This window comes from Cheilinus undulatus, linkage group 9 (genome assembly GCF_018320785.1).
Source record: "Cheilinus undulatus linkage group 9, ASM1832078v1, whole genome shotgun sequence".
In the NCBI taxonomy this organism is placed as follows: domain Eukaryota; kingdom Metazoa; phylum Chordata; class Actinopteri; order Labriformes; family Labridae; genus Cheilinus; species Cheilinus undulatus.
In genome coordinates this window covers 19,888,708-19,909,320 of record NC_054873.1, presented here as the reverse complement: position 1 = coordinate 19,909,320, position 20,613 = coordinate 19,888,708, and the positions used below count along the sequence as shown (strand labels likewise).

Sequence of the window (20,613 nt, the reverse complement as noted above, 5' to 3'; positions counted from 1 at the left end):
GCTAAGATAATGTGTGAAAACAACACAAGGAATTTTTTCTATGGTGTGTCTGAGCAGTTTTGAATTTTTATTCATAAGCATTGTTTGCATGCCCTATGAGTAAAATGGTTTAAATACTGAGTGTTTAAGTATTAAAGACATCTACTTGAGATCCCCATTAACTCTGTTTAAATGAGAATGGGTGGTGGAAAAAGAAAAGGGCAACTACATCTAAAGATATAACCAGCAATTATGGGAGGAAAACATCATTTTCATTGAGGTAGCAGTTTCCCAGCCTGACAGATGCAAGCTCTGGATAAATTGGGCCTTTCTAACAATGATCAGTCAGGGCTATACAAAAGCGCCAGCTGTTGGCCTAACAGCCTTCTAGTCACTCAATTACAGGCAACTACTTTTTCCTATAATTGACTTAATTCAGCATTAGACTGGTAAGTTACAACTCACTTTTCCTTTACATTTAGAGATTAAGCATTCGCCTCTGCTCTGACCATAATAATTACGACAGAGATGCCTGTCATCTGCAACAACCCCGCCATTAAGTGTGAAAGTGTAGGGACAAGAGAACACTCAGCTGAGAGAATGCTTTAGCAATCTTTTGATATTAGCAAAGCAACTGAAGAGAAGAACATTACTTTTCACATCACAGAGATTGTCATCATTGACGCCATATTACAAGGTGCTTCGGAAAATACCAGAAAACAAAACACGGCTGCAACATAACCCCTGCAGAGCAAGCATTAAAAAAGTTGTCCCTGTTTCACTTAGGGTGTACTCACACTAGGCCATCCGTACCATCCCTGTCCCCCCTTTGGCCCGCACTCACACTGCTCAATGCATCCAGGCCTGGGCACGGATACGTCATGTGCCGACGTCATTACACAAAGCATCCACCGTTGATGACTCGGTATGCATAAGTGTTGTTTTTCAGGCTGTAAAATAGTTACAGATTTATACGATATCTGATCTGACACCAGAATTATTACCCCTGACCTGGAATCAGTTACATTAACTATACAGAGCACAGTGAGGAGGGAGAGAGAAAAAGCGGTTCATAGCGGAGAGTTATCGCTAACAGCATATAATCTGGAGCCTGATCAGAGTTCCAAGCACTTCTGCTGAATAAAACTCGGACTTTTTAACTCGTATGAGCCCCTACAGTCATTCCTCTGCGTGTCCTTATACTATCTGAATCCCCTTGGCATTCCTTTATGCGCCACGAACTGTGCCTTTTCTCTGCGTAATCCTGGATGCCTGATGCACCAAACAAGCTCTCATGTGTCCAGAGCAGGATTAAATGTTCAGTTAAAAGGTTTTTTTTTTACAGTGACAAGAGTAATTTTAACTATCTGATGAGAGCTGGAGATGAAAACGCCTCAGGAATAATAAACGATGCTCCGTTCAAACGCCAGCGATCAAGATCCCACTTTCAATTCTTGGTGACATGAAATAGAATAAGAGGTAAGTTATTTCAGTGGATGATAGTTTGGCATTATAATTTTTTAATAAGAGAGGTTAAATCAGCTGTGTGATTAACCCCGGCATACACTTGTCTGCGTATTTGGCACTCTCCTTTACGCAAAGGTGTTTGTTATCCTGTGAGCTGCTGTTTGTGACTAAAACAAGGGAAGAAGCTTCATTTTGCAAACCAAAAATCCTCTTACAGTCATTAAAGCCTGACTTTGTCAGAAACTGGTCAGAAATGTGGACAGGACTGGGATCCTGTTGTCTCTTGCATGCAGCTGCTGCCTGGTGGGCTCTCTGAGGTGGATCCTCACGTTGTTACTTTACGCTACGTCACATTCCTGCACCTGTGCTCCTTCATTTGCATTCGTGCCATGCCTAGGCCCACCTTGTCCATCCGTGCCAGGGCATGAAGCGTGCTGCACCAAAGCACAGAACAATTGCACTCACACTGGCCAAACATACTTGACTTTAGGCTGAAACGGGCCCAGGCATGGTACGGATGGCCTAGTGTAAGTACACCCTTAATGTCTCTCTCTTTTACCCACATGCATGTGGGTGCTCCCTCCTTCCCTTTCTTTCTCTCCTGCTGTTGGCCTGTTGATAAGTGATGAGACTTCATAGCCTCTTCTTAATTTAATATCCAGCTACCTGATGTGTTTGGTTTCATTAAAATGATGTTGTCGCTCATATACATCAGCTTTTACTGTGAGATGCATCTGGACCATTACATTTTGATCATTAGGCTAAACACTCAGTTCATAACTTTTGGTTTTCCTTTAACTCTCAGATGCTTGTAATTTTTATCTACATCTGTCCTTGTTTGTCTGCAAAACAGACATGCAGAAAGGTGTTAATAAAATAATCATTTTTCAGCATTTTTTTTTTTTACTTTTACTGCTTCACATCTCTTCAACAACTTCAACCCTGACCACTCATTTTTTTTTTTTTTTAAATTCAATGTTACACCCTTTTTAACTTTCACTGCTTCAGATCTCTTCAACAACTTCAACCTTAACTACTGAAAAATTTTTTTTTTAAAAATTCCATGTTACACCCTTTTCATGCCACTTATTGTACACTATGCCTATGACTTTGATTTGTCCATGCTAAACAGATGAGTCCATCCGTGCGTAAAACACGGCAGTTTTACCCTCCTTTTTTCGCGCCTCGTTCTCTACCAAATCATATGCAAGCAAAGGCATTTGTTCATGTTAGGTTTATTTTATGTACAGGCATAAAGAATCAGAGGATATATGTAGGATATGAATCACGAACACGCGCATTTCCACCTCTAAACAAAATGTGACTACAAATATGCCAACTACGTGCAGATATAAATTTACTGCATCTTTGAGATATGATATATTCTTACCTATTGATCGAAAGGACCCGTGCATCCTCATGCATGTAAATCCACCTGCTATGAAGTGAGGGCAAAGTTGAAATTGTCCATATGTCCCCCTTTCTTAGTCCCAGGCTGCAGAATCCAGAGGTTACATTTCCTACTGTAAACACTCCACTTATGGCATGTCCAGTTGTAAACATACATGCAGATTCACACCCGAGCACACATGTAGGAGCACACAAACTTTTCCTTACACACGTAGGCCGCTCTCAGACATCCATATCTAGTGGCATGAGTCGTTTCATTTAACTCTGATGATGTTTAGCGGGTGAAATAGCGCCCCAAACAGTCTGAGTGCATGGAAGGTAAATCATATCTGCGCTGCTGAAAGGGTTAACATGGTGCGCTGGTACCATCCACTGTTGAATGGTGAAATTTAGATCCCTGGGGATCGACTGACTGCAAAAAAACAGTTGCTATAAGTTGTTTTGGTGCCCTAGACATGGAAGACTATGTGTCCGATTTCAGACAAACAAGGGTGGATGGAGCTATTTCGCGTCATGGGTGTTCTATGGGTGACACGGTTTTCATTTTTTTAATTCTTTTTAATATGAAGAAAAATAATAACTTTGGCCAAATTTGATGCCTCAATAAAAATGTGACTATTAACTCAAAAAAATGATGATAAAAATGATGAATGTCGTAAATGTCTCTAGACCCTCTTCTACCTTTTACCACTGGCAGTCTAATCCTTGTCTGTGGAAAGCTCTGGTTCAGCTGTGGCAAAAAAGCAGAGACAGCAGATGAACAAAGACAGCAGAGGCCAGGACAGCTGGCAATAAACAAAGGATAATTGAGAAGGCAGAGAATTCCTGTCTAGAGTCAGAAAAGGCCACCATGCAACTCTGGAAACTACACACACGTTCATTCAGGGGATTCTCAATTACTATCAATGGATTACTGTGCTGAGTCAAACAGATTAATACTCTTAAATCATCTGAGGACACTAAACACGGAATGAACTAGTTGTAATGATGCCTGGGATTTGGAGTTTCCCTGCCTAATATTCAGTTATTACATCACACTGCAGCAGTGGAAATTACCCCCTGGTTGGCCGGCTTACTCCAGGGAGATTATGTAAAACTGTTCCTTGAGTGGTGACCGAGTATCTTTAGGGAAACTGTATTACATACAAAGCAGAGTATCCAACTGGTCATTGTCACAGTAATGACTGGTTACAACCACAACTGTTAGAGTGGGGATATAAGAGTGCAAATCTGTTGGGGAAAAAAAAAAAAACATTCCTAAAATTTTCTAAAAAACCATAATGAAGTCCTGGATGACAATCCACTTGAAAAGCAAATTATCCTGTCAAGATTGTACATAACCTGACATGACATGGTCAGAAAAAATAAATTGTGTCCACAATAGGGGTGTGACGAGATCAAAACGTCACGAGATTTCTCAGTGAGGAAAAATCCGTCTCGCAAGATCAATATTGTGCAGACACTTGGAGCAGCAGCTCTCCTTACAGAAAACAATACCTAACTGGAAGTCATAAAAGATCACAAAGATGCCCTGGACACTTTAAAACTGTTGGTGGGAGAGCTTAAGAGGAAACGGAGCTGATCCGTGACCTATTCAGATCACGCTCCATCCCCCAACCCCTCCTCCACTTGCGCTTCTTGGGGCTGCACATGACCCGCCAATGTGTAATAAGTTCATCATAACGGTCCAAAATGATGAAATGTTGCTGCTGTGCAGTCTCCGTAAGGAGAATATAGTGTTAAATTAGTTCATGTATGCGCGCAGACTCGATCTTAGTGCCGGTATCTGTGAGTTTGTAACTTTGTTTCTGCACTTCTTTGTCATGTCTCCTTCTCGTCTCACCGTCTGTCAGCCACACATCCATCAGCTGTTGGCTGCACGTATCATCAATCAGAAGATTAACATAAGCAGCGCAACAGGTGGTTGTATACTTCAGTGGTAAACTTAGCAAAATGACCTCTCTTTTAGCGCCATAGAGTCCACTGTTGGCTCCAAAAACCGCAGTTTTAGCCCAATTTAAACACACCTTGCTTGTTGTCTGACAGGCAGAGTAGAGACACACACTCGTTCAACAACGCACACACATTAAACACACACGCTCATCTGTGCGTCTATTTCTCTACATAACAGCAAATGTGTTATTGACAGGAATGTTTCTTTTGAGTGTTTTAAATATGGATGTCCTTAAAGAGGATAAGAAATAGTTTGATTTTACTGATGCAGCTCTTTATATCTCAGCCTGTTGTAAACAGTGTTTAAAGTACTTTCAAAATAATCTAAATACTTTTATTATAATAATTGTAATTGTGGCAATGAGTGCATAGTGTAGTAAAATAAAAATTTGGTAGACTATTAAAATGAAAGGTTTGATTTGGAGAGCATGAAAATGTACAGTTTAAATCAGAGTTAGACAAGATAAACTGTGTGTAAGCACAGATAGCCTATTCAGTACAAGAGAAGCTAGTTTAAACATTTCTGAATAGACCTGAATGCTTTGCAATTATGACTTTCAGTTGTATAAAGGACATATTATCCATCCATCTATTTTTTTTCCCAAATTAAAAAAAAAGTGTAAAATCTCGTCTCATCTCGTGGGTCCAAATCTTGTCTCATCTTGTGAGATAAGAGTCTCGTCACACCCCTAGTCCACGATATAGCTATAACGTGTGCACAAAATACTAATTCGTCACCACAAAATACTAAATTGTGGCCACAAAATACCAATTTGTGGCCACAACATAGGCTAAGTATAACGTGCACATGAAATACTAATTTGTGGCCATGAAGCAGGCACACACAATGTGCGCACAAAATAATAATTGATAATATTAATATCATTCCTGAACAGCTGGGTAAGCAAATCAAATGCACCTTCTCTAAGTTATAAGGTAGAGGCAGTAGAGGGGCAAAAGCTACACAATGGACAGGGATGTATGATTGAATTTTATTTTAGGCATTCATTCCCAGCCACAAATTAGTATTTTGTGCGCACCTTATACTTATTTCGTGGCCACAAATTAGTATTATGTGGCCACAATTTAGTATTTCATGGCCATGGATTAGTATTTCGTGCACACGTTATAGCTATATTGTGGCCACAATTTAATTTTTTTTGACCATGTCATGTCTGGGGCTCCGTAAGAATGTGCATCTCTAACAACAATCTCATGCTCTGTCCTTGGTAGTCAGCTGTGGAAACTGCGAATAATGACAGTTCACAGCACAGAAGTCCAGCTGGGTCTCAGTTAAGGCAGCATCTATCCCTCATCCTCCTCACGTCACAACTATAAATAAAGAAGTGTAATACATGAAGGCTGCATGCTAGTTTTGTTTTCATTTTTCTTTCACTGAATGTGAGACACCATGTGCAACTATCAGACATTCAACTGCATCTGAGTGCAGGTAAACCTTATTTCCCAATACACTTTGAGGCATGCTATAAATGGAATAGCGGCCAGCAGCTTTGAGACATTAAGGCAACAAACAACCTATAGTATATTCAGCACTCTCCAGTGAAAGCTTCACACCATAGGAACCCTGCAATACTTTCTCCACTAAAAGGACTAAACACATTGTATAACTTAATGAAGTTTGTATGTGCAGTGGTACAGTGGTTCACAATAAAACCCCGCCAGGCAGAGCCTTTCTGTGTGTAGTTTGCATATTCCAGGTTAGGGCTGGACAATTAATTGAATTTTGATCGTGATTTCAATTTTTGTTTCTCATGATCATAAAAACATTATAATCGAAGAAAAACGATTAATGTGTGCTTCAGAGAGTATTTTTGGGCTGTGTTTTTGGCTGTGTTATTAGTGTTTTTTGCATGTTGCAAATTTTGTAAGTTTTACAAGAGTGCATGTAGATCGGATATTTATTTTTATTTATTGTTTTTTATTGCTATTATTTAATGTATTGTTATTATTTTACTTTCTACTGATTCATTTTTGATAGTTCTTTTAAGTTGTGGTTCAATAAATACTCAAATTTTGAAATCAATGAATAATCGTGTTTATTAATCGTGATTTCAATATCAATCAAAATAAACGTGATTATTATTTTTGCTATAATCGTCCAGCCCTATTCCAGGTACTCTGGCCTCCTCTAACAGCCTGATGCAAGGCTGTCACAATACCAAAATTTAAAAGATATTATTACTACTGAATGTAAAATGGAATAATATTTTATCAATGTAGTAGTATTGAAAAAGTAGCAAAGCGTAACTGTGAAAGTGACTGCTTGTTCGTCTCTGTATGCAAGCCCTGTGATTGACTAGTGATCAGTCAAGGGATTCCTACTGCACTGAATGGGTTAAAGTGGACATACTGGATAGGTGTTTTTTAAGTATCACAAAGGGCCCCATGGTTGAGAAGGAGGATAGTGTTTCTTGAGATATAAAGACACTACCTGCCAGTGATAGTTTGGCGTTTCTATCTCTGGAGCCCCCCTCACATGGCAGGCTCAACATGAATCCCACACCAAAGCAGCAAAGACATGATGAAGTAAAGCAGAGCTGACATATAGAACGCATGTGCAGCTGTGAGGTGAATGATCTCCTCCAAGGAGAAAAACCATCAGAGCTTAGCAGGGATCCAGGCCACATGTTGAGAAAAACACGAGAATGAGATCCTGCCTTCAAAAATACACACAAACAAACTGACACAAAGATATAAAGCTGTGTCTGTGGTAAGGTCAAACACTGCTGTGAAAAGCAGCCAAACAGTCATTAGAACTACTTCTGTATAATTATTGTTTTTACTATTATGTATGACTAACACCACAACTCATTACTGATTTACTTATCTCTGTAGCAGCATATTATTGCACTGACACTATGATATTAAGATGTGATGAAGAGGCAAATGTCAGTCTTGGTATTGTAATAAAACATCACAGAAGCTGCAAAACAGCCAGGGTTTAAAATTGTTCCAAAACCAAGGAAAGATCTTCACAATTCACAAACAATTAGTTTTCATACATAACAAAACAAATGCAGTCTAACCAAGCAATCCTGCTTCATTAGACTGAATTTTAAGTATGTGTATACAGAAAACGACTAATTGTTCAGTGTACTGCATGCACACTTCTCTGCAGAGTTAGGTCGGGAAAAATGAAAGCTCTAGCTGTGTTGTGGGCTCCTAGGTAGCTAGAAATGCCAAATGTCAAATGCTTGTTGTTCATGGTAACTTCTAGCCAAGACTAAATGATCTAATGAGACAGCCTTTTGTGATGCACAACAAATGGTTATTACTGGATAAAGCCCTGCACACCCAATTAGTTTCCACTAATGGCTGCTGGTGTATTAGAAGTATGTATCTTAGGTGTTCACAACTGACTCTTCACTACACAAAACACCATGACAGTAAAAGGGATGTTTTATTTCCCTCTATGGTTTGAAATGAATTTGTTTTACTGAAAAATTATGGTGTACAGCTAAAATATTGTGCTTTCGGCTTGCGGGTAACAATTTCAATTATTACTTTCATAGCCTTAAAATGCAGGCAGTTGCAGACTAAAAGGAGCCTTTTAAGGTACTGTGAAATGAATTACTGAGGAGAATTAAAAATCATTATGCTTATAAAGGGTTTGTTTGTATCTACAAGTGAATCTTGTGACAGCTTTGAGGAATCTGAGCAGCCATTTAATGAGTAGACAACAATGGCTAATGAGTAGTTTGGTGACATACTGGAATCACAGCAGTGGTTGCAGACTCCAATTTGCTGTTAGGGTTCATTGCTGCGGTAAGCAGGGGCAAAGTCAAAATGAGCCCTTTACAGTTGCTTCACACTCAACAGTTTTCTATTGTGAAGCCCCTTGTGGCTGTTGAGGGTAAACACAATCCAATGTTGGTTTTGTAGACACAACATCTATTCTATGTTCTATTATCAATTTCATTGGCATGCAGGTTTGATAACACAGCCTGTTACATTAAAAAAAGCCCACTCCCCTTTACTGCAATTAACTAAACCAGGGGTCCCTAAACATTGCCATGCCAGGGACCCCCATGCGGCAATACCCTCTGGTGGGGACCCCCTGCTGCAAAATTTCTTAAATTCTGTGTATGATAGCTAATATGAAGAATAAAAATACAGCTTCTAAAAATATCTCTTAATTTGATTGGAAGTTATATTCTTATTATTCCTCCATTCAGTGTCTTTATTATATTTCAATCAAGTCCAATTCCCAAAAAGTTGGGAGTTGTGTGTAAAATGTAAATAAGAACAATGCAATGATTGTCAAATCTCATAAATCCATCTTTTTCACAACAGAACATAAACAACATGTAAGATGTTGAAACTGATATCATCATTTCATAAAAATATTAGTTCAATTTTGCATTGGAGGTGCATGAATTGAAGCTGGAGGAGCATTTTGCAACTAATTAGGTTAACTGGCACAGATCAGTAACATGACTGGTTACAAAAGGAGCATTTTAGAGAGACAGAGTCTCCCAGAAATAAAGGTGGGCAGAGATTCGCCAATCTGCATCAAAAAATTGTTGAGCAATTTCAGAAAAATGTTACTCAGAGTAAAACTGCAGACTGAAAGAAGAGGGGATGCTGCACTATGGTAAACATGGTCTTGTCCCAACTGTTTTGAGATGTGTTTCTGCCATCAATTCAAAATGAGCTTATTCTTTCCATGAAATAGTAAAATGTCTCAGTTCACTATCTGATATCTTTTTTATGTTCCATTCTTTATCTTCTTGTAGAAGTATTTGTTTTTAAAGAGAAGGTAGGTTGTTGTTTTTTCTCCCCACCCTCTTTGCTCCATGTTTCTGTAGCCCCCCCCCCCCCGGCAATTCATGGCAACCCCCAGAGGGTCAGGACCCCCTGTTGAAAAAACACTGATCCAGACAGATGGTATAAAGAAAACTGTGGGCATAATCAAAGGGCCAGTAGAGGTCTGGGGAGAGATACAGAGGAGAATACACTTGGTATGGTTGTTTACTTCACATGTGATGCCTTAAACAGGAAAGTAAGCAAACTTACATCGATTCTTCGTTAAAGTCTCTACATTTTCATCTAAATCACCCCTTTTTTACTGTCCTTTTAATTTCCTTTATGATATTGTTGCTACTGTGGCAAAAAGTCTGATTATCTGGAATCTCAGAGAATAAACATTTTCCTGTTTAGGTAAATCTATTTTCTCTTCTTAAGAATGAAAGAAAAAACTACTTCAAACAAGGAATTATTCTTAGCCCTGCAAACTGCGCAGAGGATTGATCCCCAATTTCCCAATCTAACTATGTCAAGCCTTCAACTGGGTCTCTCCTTGCTTCTTGCTCAGCTCATCTTGCTTTCTGAAGCGCTACCTGGTTGCTAGGCAGCCCTGCTGGATGACGAAGAGCACTCATTTAAGGGCTCAATATGTCTCCAAGGATTTGCTCTCATAATTGCTTGGTAAAGGTCAGGATAAGATCCTTAAATTTTCTGGCTTTTTATTTCCAATGGCAGTTCATTTGACTATATGTTTGCATTTATTTCCACTTCATTTTCATTTCCCCTCCTAAGAATGAATGACAGAGCGTGTTGTGTGATCCAATTCCCATCATTCCTGACACTGTGGCAGTAATAGATGCAAACACACAAACACATGGCAGAGCAATAAGCACACTTTTATTGCCTATAAAATGCAAATGAGCCAACATTAGGGGTCTACAATAAGAGAAACAAAACTGACCTCAAGAGTTGGTCAGCCTGTTTTAAAGAGCACACAAAAGTGAGCACATCAACTTCTATACACAACACTGACATTTACTAAAGCAGCTTACCATTTCTATTTTTGAACTTTAATTTAAGAGTGGTGTGATCCAAGAGCAACAAGACTCAAGATGTCATTTGCCAGCTGGCCAGTGTGAAAATCACTTGTTCAGCTCACACTACAAGAGCAATAAAGGGACTAAACAAATGGGACAGCAGTTATTAGAGAGGTGATACATCCATAAAACTTTACAAGCTACAAACAAACTAATGACTTCGGCTGGGTCAGCTAAATCATCTGTGACATTATAGCGTTCAATCTTAAGTTTAATGGTCAAAGGGCCAAAAGAGTCTGGAATACAAAACAATAATCCTGTGAATAACACTTTTCTGTCCATCATTTGAAATTACGCTGCTCCCCTTTTTTAAAGATTAAGGACCTGCTAAGCATTCAGATCCTCACCCATGAAAACCTCTTGGTATCAGCCAATAAGTGTTTATTTCAGTGCCTAACCAGTGCCACAGCTTTGGTGCAAACACTGAAATAACAAACTACATTTCTATGACTCCATTTAAGCAAGATCAACATACTTTACACTGGTTAAAAAACGTGTGAAAATGACATAATACAGCATAGGTAACTTTGAACTTAGCCCACATAAAATCTTAAGTTAATAGAAATCAAGGAATACTTGTCAAGTGGCAAGCCCCACACTTCTTTCAGTCATATATTAATCCTTAGAGGAATAAAGGGCCCCTTAGTTCATAAGAGTAGGACAGCTGCAGTGAGTATTGGTGCATATCTCATCTTACAATATCGAAACTGCTCTTTGTATAGAGCTACTGTGATCACTTCTTTTTTCATGGTCTCCCAGGTACCCAAAACAACACAGCCCCAAACTATCAAAATAGCCCCCTTTTTGGTTCTGACTGGCTATTTCCTTTCCTGAATCCAGCTCATAATCAGACGTACTTTCAGTATTCAGCACTTGTCAATCTTCAAAACTACAGGCACAAATTTGTTGAGGTCCAAGTAAACAATTTGATGCTTCAGGCTGTTTTCACAAAGATGTGGTTTAATAATCTGTGGGTTTAAATTGCTCTACATGGTTTCAGGCAGTTAAGACCATACCACAGAAACAACATCCAAAAAAAACTAACAAACGTACACCTTGCCGTTTGTCTTACAACAGCTTAAAATCTTTGTAATCATTTAACAGTCAGGTGTCATCCTGCTGCTGGCATCACATTCTTTGCTTCCTGATCAGTGTTTATCACCTAAAACAGGAATAGATTTCTAAAAGGATCATTTCAAAGGAACTTTAAATTCAATTATTAATAACTAGAAATAATACCAAACAAAGGTTGTACATATCTAAATCATAATTGTGATATGTAGCAAATGTATATATTGTTGTCCGTAATGTGGTATTCCAGTACATGGAGAGGAAAGCTAACCAGAGTCAACATCGTTGTTGCGTTAGCATACTTGGCCAATAAAACTGATTTTGAGTGCAAGCCCACTCTGGGGCTGCTGACTTGTCTAGTCTCATCTCACATGCACATTTGCATTAGGTAATGTACTAACTGTAACAGAAATTACCATGGTGAATTTTGACATGCATTGCACTTCAATAAGATCAATTGTTTCTTAAGTTAGGAGATGCTAGGTTTATTTGGCATCAACTCAACAGTCTATAACCCTACAGTTGATCCTTGTGACATGAATTCTTTCTTCTTCTATTGTTGTTTAATGGCAATTAACAAACAGCTTCCATATGCAGCAACCTACTGGCAATAAAGCTGCATTACAAGTACCAGGAAAAATAATGGAAGTTATACTTTTAAGATGAGATACGACAGGCATAAGAACTTTTTCATACAAATAAATAATGATTTTAATTTTCAAAAATCATGACCCATCCCTACTACCTAATCTTAACTCTAAGCCTGTGGTTCATCCTTAGCATCATGACTGCAGTGTCATGCAGTAGTTCATGTGGCACTAACTATTGTTACAATCTAGGCTAAATTCTAAACTCAAAAATTCCTGATGTTCTTTTTGCCTTTGGCCTCTTTTAACCTCAAGCATATTCTCCTGAAATGAACTGAGTATAGTAGCTGGATGTGGTGACTAGGAAAGCCCTTTTTTTAATTAATTTATTACCAAAGTGCAGTGAGAAACAGGCAAATTTAGATGATGATTTAAAGTGTGATTGTTGTAGTTGAGCCAAATTCAAGTCTTACTTTGAAAAATCAGCACCCAGGGTCTTTGATTTGACTTTGTCGTTTTGCTACACATTTCAGACCAAACACCCCCCACCGCCTTTTTTTTCATGTATACTAATTTCATGAGGGACATACATTCAAATACTCTGATCACAATAGGTCAGAGCAAGGCCATTCTTTTTCATGAGGCTTATTCCATTGAGACAACCTCTGTCTCCAAACATGGCAAGGCCTCTGTCTAAAACACAGAAACAAATTTCAGCTTTTAATCAGTCTGTCATTGTTTCTGTGCTACTCAGCTCTGACATAATGACAGAAACATCCAAATCAATTCCCCACATCAGTAAGCAGAGCATCTTCCACAAACAGTGCAACACACATGGCTACTGCGCCCATACCAACACAGGCACATATCATTCTTGTTACTATTCACATGGCGCGATTGGTTCGTCTATCATTCTCCCACACAGCAGGCAGAGCGCAAATATCAAAGGTTATGTGTGACACAAAATCAATACTTGGAACACAGCATGTAAAAGTCTCCCAAAAAGTCTCCTTCTCTTATCTGAGGCAAATAATACAATAAAAAATAAATAAATAAATAAAAAAGTACCAACAAAAGGCATGGAATCAAGCATCAACCTGCTGAAGAATTAGAAAAATAGCGAAGAATCTGTCAAGTGCTCAATTTATTCATGGACAGCAATAATCAGATAAGAGGCAACAGAATTCCTGTCATTTCTCTTGAGTAGTCATTACATCCCTCCTTGTGCATGTTATGTCCTTGTTCAGGAAGTGGAACGAGGCCTGCAGCTCACAAGCAGAAGCAGAAACAGCCCACTTTTTAAGTAGGCAGACAAGCCTAAAAATAAAGTCTTTGTTTGCCAATGGGTTTTGGCTTAGCCTGGACCAAAGCTTGCAGCAGAATTTCTTTGTAGAACAGATTTGACTCTTCAAACACCACTCTGAACTCTGTCTAGGCATGTGTGTACTGCTTTTGATGTAGAAAAATCCCCCTTTTAACCTTAATGCCCTCAAGCCTTATTAGACCGTCTCAGAAGTTATTACTTCAGACGTGGACAGAATTTGGTTAATTGTCCACGGTGGCAGCAATCTGTTAAGACCTAAATCTAATTAAAGTGCTTCTCTCTTTCAAATATAAAATAATCAACTTTAAGGCCAGGACTGAATTTTTAAAAACTGTAAATTAATGTTGTGTTGATGTACTTAGAGTCTGGAAACTCTTACATTTATCCATCACACTTTTAGACATGACATTGCCTTTGATGTGATCAGTTTTGTGGCTCTTTATTGTTACCTTATCTTCACACAAGTAAAAGCTGTTTCCTGATAAATGTGAAAACACCTACGCAGCTTGCTAATCAGGTTTTCAGCGAGCACCACAAATGCCATGAGGGCTCAGCTGAGTTTACACAGAAACAAATGAGGGAATCAACCTTAGCCAGTGGCAAATCAATGCCTGGACAGAATGGCTGATGTTCCAGTATGATGAGGTGAACAACTAATCAGGAGGACAAAGGTTGCATTTGTCTTGTGGTCCTCTTAGCCTTCATTCCCTTGGCAAGAGTCTCTTTGATATTGCCAACAATAGAGCAATAATAGAGCTTTATTTAACTTTGAAGGAAGGAAGTCAGTCACTTCTCAGTCATTTTTGACAGATACATCAAAACCAGCATCTATTCAAATTAATGTGGAAGTAAAATTATTTTTCAAATGTTTATTTATATGTGCCAAACTTAAGCAAATACCTTTTGCTTACCTTTTGATCTGTGTGAATAGTTTGTCATTTTAAATAACATTTAACATAAGAAAATGTGTATTGTTTGTTTGCTTTTTTACTAAAAGTAAATCTTAGTTATAAACGCAGCAACCGAACAATGTCGAAACGAATGAAACCAAATGTCCTTAGTCATTTAATGTGTACCCTCTCCTGACTTTATTCTGTTAGAATATGAAACATTTCTACAGGCATCTTTCCTAATGATGAGATGGGACACCTCTTCTTTAAACATTTTTGGACACTTAGAATTGCTACACTGATCACTAAAAAGTTGTTTTGTGGAACAGTGTGGTATAACATTCCTATTATTTTAATGCATGCTGGACAAAAATCCACAAGTCATTGAAATAAAGGGCCTATAATGACAGAAGGGAACACAAAGAATGTGTTAGTTTGTGCTGCATGCCAGGAATGAAGGGGTAGAAACCAAGAGCCCTTGTTACTGAGTTGCCATGTCAGAACTATGTTAATTACATACTGAAGAAAACAAAATGTCCTGATACTACCAGTATTTTCAAGCAATTTAGTGTTTTTTAAAGTCTAGTCAAAACACCACTGGGGGATGTTAACAGTTTGGACGTTGCATAATTACAGATTCAAATTTTATCATGATTAAATTTGTGAAACTGATAAAAAATTGAAAATATGTAGCCTTCTAAATTAGAAGACAGAATTTGTCAACAGTATTGTAAATACTGTTTCTTGAAAGGACACTGGCACACACAACACTGATTATCACAGGTCCAGAGGGGGCACAGATAACTAGTCTGGCTAGTTATTTTGGCCTGACTCTCTCTGTCCCTGAAAGGATCCAAGGCAATTAATGTAGCAGACATACAAACCTCAGACCAGAACTATTTCGGAACTGCGTCCCAGGAATGAGATTGCCATCTTTAGCTTTAAATAATCAGAACATGAAAAGTCACTTTGCAGACACATTGTTGAACAAATAACTGCCAAATTGGAGCATGGACATCTGCTCTGCTGACAACCAGAGCTGCTGCTGAATGTCTGCTTCAAACATATTTGACAATTTTCACAAACTTTTGATTTTGGATACTTAAAATTAATCAGCAATAATCAGCTCCATTCACTGACTTTCTTTTACAAATGTGTCTGTGAAGTTCCCTACCGACAGCGTATTAAGTTTTCTTTTTCCTTTGTGGTAGCAGATGGATTGTATTTGAGAGATGTCGGGCAAAAATAACCAATTTAAAAACATAGGCTCTTGAAAAGCCATGTGCTGTACTGACTTTATCCAGACCAATCCATCAAGCTAATGCTTGAGAAAATAATAAGCATAAAAATCAGTTCTCCAATTCTTATGTTATCAAACCCTACTTTATAGAAAGACTTGAAAAAAATCAGTGTTTTGCAGACAAACACTAATTCAGAGGGACAAACTCTTGAAGAATCCAGCACTCTTACTGATGTATAATGTGTTACACCAGCTACAGTTATAAATCCATCAGGAGCCAACTGTTCATGATGAACAGCTGCTGCGTTCAAATATCTACTTGGAATAAGTAAAGTAAAAGTACTGAACGCCTGTTGGAGAGGGATTATGAAATCTGCATAGGCATGGCTTTAAGGTGACAGTGAGGGCCTATAGAGAATAAAGCTGCCGCCTCAGTATTTAACAGCAGATTTGTTTCAATTTCTTTAATCATATTCTAAGAGTTAAAGTCCTTCCAGTAAAAGGTTGAATGGAGGTCAGTTAACCAGACATACTATACAAGTGTTGAAAATGGGAGACCTGATGTACGAGTGCTGCTAAGGAGAACTGAAGGGGTCTTTGTCCAAATATCAGGGGCTGAAATGTGAAACCCCCCCCCCCAAAAAAAGGAAAAAATCTCACATGCACAAATACAGCCAAAACAATCACAATGCTTCACTGTGAGAGTCAATACATAAAGACCTCAAACAAACAACCAGTCTCTGCAGTATGGCTTTCTGAATAGCTGACCAGCACTGCCTGGTATCAACAAGTCTTCATTTTGGATGGCTTAGCTGCAGAGTTATGAATTAAACACAATAACTCAGTGATTTGGAACAAAAAAAGTAAACTTACTAAATATGGTTCCTCTTTGATGTGGACTTTATTTGCTCCTAATCCCAAGTGAAGAATATGATTCCACTGCAGCCACCACTATTCCACTCTTCCAGTATCCTTTGAGGACCCTTAGAGTTTACCTGTGAATTGAAAAAATGACAGCTTGAAATGAAAAATGTATTCCCTTTAAATGTCCTGTGAAAAAAAAGAACACAGTGGTCCCACTACAGGCAGTGCCAGCAGCTCAAACAAAAGATATCACCACATCATGCCCAGCATATAGGAAGAATAGGGTTTATCGAAGATAATGAATCCCAAATGAGATTTGGTGAGTTTATGCAGCAAGCCGGAATTGCCAGAGGGAAATGATATTCCAGATTTGCAAAGACAAAAAAAATCATCAACTGTGTATTGCAACCAATCAACAAAAGCATTGCTTTTCTGTCTTTCCTACTCATTATTAATGAGCTGGGCAGCCAAGCACCACCACCATATAACAGCAAGTCTGAAAAGCAACATATGGTCTGAGCTTCTCTAATCTTGTCCACTGGAAATAAATTGTAGCACATCTGCTTAAGGTTCATAATTAAAGCCTATGGCTACCCCAGCGTCATAACAGACAGTAAGAAATTAAATGCGAAACCAAGTAATCCTAATTGGCAGGGCTATACTGCTGGTACATGGCTGTCCGGGGAGAGAGACCAGAAGCCAGCACAGAAAGAAGAAACCAAATACAGCTAGGCATCATTTTGCTGAGGTTAATCATATTTGTTGCTATTTCAAGAGAATATTAGCCAACCATTGCTTACATAGAGACTCATGTTACTCATGATACCCATTCTCTGCGGGTTTAGAATGCCTGAGGAGAAAAATCTTTAGAGAAGAAAATCACTTTGTGCTTCTAAACCTCAGGAGGCAAAAATAAAAAGAATACTACCCTCATCCTAAAAATGCAGATACATCCATAAAGCTTAACAAACAAAAAATTGTTTTGCAAAGTAATTATTATTCACAGTCATGTGAATCAATCACTGAAGGGTTAAATTAACAAAGCGCTGCCCATCTGTTTAGGACACTGCATGTAGCATGCCAGTAGTAAAGGACCTGTGGGACTGCCTAGAGCTGTGCTACTCAATGCAACTGTCTGCGTCACTGCTTCTTAAAAACTACGCTTAACCATCTACATATGCTAGAAATGAACTCTCCAGGGATAAAGTCAGCCTCAAAGCATATCTTAACTCTCTATCCAGCTGGAGGAGTACATAAGGACAAATTAAAAAGCTGGAAAGTGCAGGAATTCTTATATTTTATCAGTTTCACATTAAACATAGTTTTACATCCTCCATCAATTAGAATTAAAAAAATTCTAGTATATTTCTGCTGGTAAGGCAGGTAACAATTACTGTTGAGGAATATGTAATCTACTGTTAATTGATGCAGTGAGCCCTGCCGGTATTCTGCATGAGAGCCATTAGTGAGGAGAATTTGCAACAATAGCTAACATAGTGCAGGGGTTGGCTGGGGTGACCATATCCTGCAGTCATGAGCATACACGGAAAAAGAAAACTGACTAAAAGGTCATCATGTTGCCGGATCTGACCCATTTAGAGCCTCTTTTGCAGAAAGTAAAGTGCTAATGTATTGAGAGTGAAATATGTAACCGTTACTGCTTATGTTGGTTAAGAGGAAAGAGATGCTGTTGAGCAAGTAGCTCATCCAGAAAAAAAAACAGCTAATGGCTGAATCAGGACACAGCCACAGCATCTTCAGCAGAAACACAGTGGTGCCCACTACACAGAACTGTTGTCCACATGGCTAAAAACTTTATCACCATGGGTGAAATGGACAGAGAAGGAAGCCTTGTTTTATCTTTCCTGTATCCCTCACCAATTACTTCCCCCACTCGCCCACAGAGCCAGAATGACTGACATTTTGATTCCAGATCACAAAGCTATTAGAGGAAAACAGTGCAGCTGCTGCAAAAGGGAATAAGGGTTGAGTCATGACAATAAGCAATTTGCAAGTCTTCATGCTGGGGGATAACATAATGGTATATAAGGAACGTCATGACCACCATGTCCCTTCTTCCCTCATGTTATTGGCTTCCATTTGACCCAAGCCAGCATCCCAGGCTTGACTTTGTTATGTGCTGAAATGCTTGTAGCATTACCAACTCAGGCATGTCCATGCACAAGTGTGCATTCATCAGCAGTGGTGTGGTTTTGTGGGAAAAAAAAAAGACAGTTCATGATCTGTTCTTGCTTCTATAACACTCAACAATTCAGGAGGAGGAGAGTGGTAAACAAGCCTATGTTTCAGACACCTTGTGAACATTACCCACAGGAAACAGGACTGAGGCGTACCCTGCAGACTACTAAACAGTAAGTCATTGCAGACAAATGGCTGTATATTTCTGAGTGTGTAGCCTTGCTGAACTGCACCTGGGACAAGTCCTGACACACAAACATAAACCTGAACTGCCAGGTGTTCAGTGGACTCAGACCATGAATGACAAATCCCTCACAGCGGTTATTTCAACACACTTTATTAGGTCTGCATTCAACAAGTCACTTTGGATAACTATACACGGATATAAACTCATTTTATTTTTGTACAAACATTACAGAAGACCTATGTGTATTCTCCTCCTCTTCCTTGTGATAAACACAGCTGGTACAGCAATCATGCTCTTAATGTCCAATTCCTATTTCAGATGATCCAGACAGTTGTGTATGGTGTGGCTCTGGCTGCCCTTTTATACCGGTTAATCCACTTTTACCTATTTTACAGTAAACGACCACCTCCCTTTAGCAAACTGGATATCTATTTAACTCTCAAAGTATTGTCTAACATAACATTTTACGCGTGTTTTCGGCAGTAATGTTTAAGAGTCGACGAAATTTAGAGCTTGGTCAAACCGTGCAAAGCAGGCGGTGAAAGCACCAACTTATGCCATGTTTAATAGCAGACATATCCTTTTTCTATAGTCGTATATGTAAAGGTAGTAAGTTGCAAGAGTTAACCTTTCGCTGCTCAATAACTTCAGTCATTGGATGGCGTGCAGCAGGTCAGCGGTAACTCAACATTGAGGCTATATTATCAAAATTTATGTCGTTGATAACCATTACGGCTTATCTGACGTCAGGACAGTTTTTAACCGTTAATTTCACAGACATGTCAATCACGTTAAATTCCCCTTACCCAGCCTCTGTGAAGCACGCACACTGAAGGCAAATAAACAAGTGCCTCATGAAAACCTCAAAACCGACAAATTAAGTAAAACAAATTACTTTAAGAAACAGTTCAGAAACTCTTCAAATAACGCCGCGCGACCCAAACGATATTTTAGCTAGCAGTTGAGTCCCCCAAGACGCTGAAAGGTACAAAATACAGCCTGAAGAACCTTAAAGTCATATTGGCGCCAGTTCGAGGGACAGGCTGTGAGAAAATATTTTTAAAGCAGAGAAAATATGTGAAACTTACAGCTTGATGCAGAGCGGTCTCCAGAGTTTGCTTCAGAGTGTGATGTTTGCCGTTATTACTGCCTGTGTGTGAATACAGAGGATAGTGAGGAGACACATCGCACGGCTTCGTGTTTTCACAAACCCGGGAGCAGCAGCAAACAATCCAAGTGAGCTGGATATTACCGTAATAACCTGAGCTCACACGAAAGCGCACATAGAATTGCCTTTACCGTAGTACTAAGCTTACTTTCAATTAATTTATGCCTAGTTGGTTCGACTTTTAATGTGTTTTGCCAAAGTAAGACTAAGAACGACATTTCTATGAAATTAAATATATAAATAACTCATAAACAAATATTTGTTAATGGAATTTATAGAACATGGTACTGATGAAATCAAACAAAGCACAGTCTGATGTGATGCAAAACATGGGGTGTGCCTTTCATTTTGTTTTTTGCACGTACTTTCATAAACAATTTATTGCCAACACATTCAATAGGCCTACTTTC

The 20,613-nt window shown here is 38.8% G+C and overlaps 1 protein-coding gene across 1 annotated transcript in view; it reads right to left on the bottom strand.

Annotated features, from left to right (window-relative positions):
• The window catches only part of tp53i11b (tumor protein p53 inducible protein 11b), a 48,751-nt gene extending 28,494 nt beyond the window's left edge, over window positions 1-20,257 (bottom strand). Inside the window, exons 1-2 of the mRNA XM_041796072.1 lie at window positions 20,124-20,257; window positions 16,659-16,780 (exon numbers count right to left, since the gene is read on the bottom strand). The gene's annotated coding sequence lies outside the window, so the exon portion shown is untranslated. The remainder of the gene's footprint in view (window positions 1-16,658; window positions 16,781-20,123) is intronic.
• Window positions 20,258-20,613: the final 356 nt, after the last annotated feature.